Raw genomic sequence first — 2500 nt, 5'->3', positions numbered from 1 at the left:
GGGCCATGCAGGAAAATTCATCGAGGGGACACGCTGACGAAACAGCGCTGGTTCAGGCACGGCGGGCAGTGGTGGAATCGGCAGCGCCGACGAAATCGGCAAAGTCGGCAGAATCGGCAGCGGGTGCTGGCGATGGGTCTGGACGGGCTGGATAGTCCAAGGCTCGACGAGAAAGACTGCTGGTTTAGACACTGGGGCAGTGGCAGCCCGCGGGACAGTGTCGGCAGATTCGGCAGCGCAGATTTGTGCGGCTGCAGGTTCGTCGGGGAAAATCGGCAGCGCAGATTTTGCGACGAACATGGGCTGGGCGATGGACTGTCCAGGCCAGGCAGGAAAATTTGTCGAGGGGACACGCTGACGAAACAGCGCTGGTTCAGGCACGGCGGGCAGTGTTGGAATCGGCAGCGCCGACGAAATCGGCAAAGTCGGCAGAATCGGCAGCGCAGATTTTTCGACGAACACGGGCTGGACGGTGGACTGTCCAGGCCAGGCAGGAAAATTTGTCGAGGGGACACGCTGACGAAACAGCGCTGGTTCAGGCACGGCGGGCAGTGTTGGAATCGGCAGCGCCGACGAAATCGGCAAAGTCGGCAGAATCGGCAGCGCAGATTTTTCGACGAACATGGGCTGGACGCTGGACTGGCCGGGCCATGCAGGAAAATTCATCGAGGGGACACGCTGACGAAACAGCGCTGGTTCAGGCACGGCGGGCAGTGGTGGAATCGGCAGCGCCGACGAAATCGGCAAAGTCGGCAGAATCGGCAGCGGGTGCTGGCGATGGGTCTGGACGGGCTGGATAGTCCAAGGCTCGACGAGAAAGACTGCTGGTTTAGACACTGGGGCAGTGGCAGCCCGCGGGACAGTGTCGGCAGATTCGGCAGCGCAGATTTGTGCGGCTGCAGGTTCGTCGGGGAAAATCGGCAGCGCAGATTTTGCGACGAACATGGGCTGGGCGATGGACTGTCCAGGCCAGGCAGGAAAATTTGTCGAGGGGACACGCTGACGAAACAGCGCTGGTTCAGGCACGGCGGGCAGTGTTGGAATCGGCAGCGCCGACGAAATCGGCAAAGTCGGCAGAATCGGCAGCGCAGATTTTTCGACGAACACGGGCTGGACGGTGGACTGTCCAGGCCAGGCAGGAAAATTCGTCGAGGGGACACGCTGACGAAACAGCGCTGGTTCAGACACGGTGGGCGCAGTGTTGGAATCGGCAGCGCCGAGAAAATCGGCAAAGTCGGCAGAATCGGCAGCAGGTGCTGGCGATGAGTCAGGACGGACTGGATAGTCCAAGGCTCGATGAGAAAGACCGCTGGTTTAGACACTGGGGCAGTGGCAGCCCGCGGGGCAGTGTCGGCAGATTCGGCAGCAGTGTCTGCCGATTCGGCAGCGTTGGCTTGTTGGCGCGGGGGGCCGATTCGAGTGGGGACTTGGGCAGCGGGCAGTGAAAGCAAGAGTTTCCCCGATGCTGCCGGGAAAAACGCTCCCCGGGATGGCCGGGTGAGATGACCCGGCGGCCCGCGACGGGTCATTCAATTCCATGCCCCGTCAACATAACTCCCGATGTACTGTTTGCTTTTTCGGAAGAAGAGATCCATCCCCCCATCCTCGGCCAGCCAAAAACGCTCCAATTAATGGCCGGGTGAGATGACCCGGAGGCCCGCGACGCGTCATTCAAATCACTGCCCTATCGGCTACAACTGCTGATGGGTGGGATTAGAGGCCTGCCATGGTGGTGAGGGGCGGCGAGGACCGTGAAAGCTAGAGTTTTTCAGAGGCTGCCGGGAAAAAGGCCCCTCGGGTGGCGGGGTGCGAGGACCAGGCGCGTCATTCAATTCTCTTCCCTATCAACTTGGCTCCCGTTGGCGGGATTGGAGGCCTACTGTTTGTTACAGGGCTAAAATCGTCAGGGGAAGAGCTGACGAAACAATGCTGGTTTGGATGCAGGGGGTAGTGTTGGAATCGGCAGCGCGGACAAAATCGGCAAAGTCGACAAAAAAGACTGTTGGTCTGGACATCGGGGCAGCGGCAGCCATGCCGACAGGGGGGGAAATCGGCAGCACAGATTTGTGCAGCTGCAGGTTCGTCGGGGAAATCGGCAGCGCAGATTTTTCGATGAACATGGGCTGGAAGATGGACTGTCCAGGCCAGGCAGGGAAATTCGTCAAGGGGACACGCTGACGAAACAGCGCTGGTTCAGGCACGGCGGGCAGTGTTGGAATCGGCAGCGCCGACGAAATCGGCAAAGTCGGCAGAATCGGCAGCGGGTGCTGGCGATGAGTCTGGACGATTTATAGTCCAGGGCTTGATGGAAAAGACTGTTGGTCCAGACAATGGGGCAGTGGCAGCGCGGATTTGTGCAGCTGCAGGTTCGTCGGGGAAAATCGGCAGCGCAGATTTTTCGACGAACAGGGGCTGGGCGCTGGACTGGCCGGGCCAGGCAGGAAAATTCGTCAGGGGGGCACGCTGACGAAAACAGGGGCTGCGGAGTGGAAAATCGGCA

Source organism: Populus nigra, chromosome 2 (genome assembly GCF_951802175.1).
Source record: "Populus nigra chromosome 2, ddPopNigr1.1, whole genome shotgun sequence".
NCBI classification, from domain to species: Eukaryota; Viridiplantae; Streptophyta; class Magnoliopsida; order Malpighiales; family Salicaceae; genus Populus; species Populus nigra.
Note: the sequence above shows the minus strand (reverse complement) of the source record.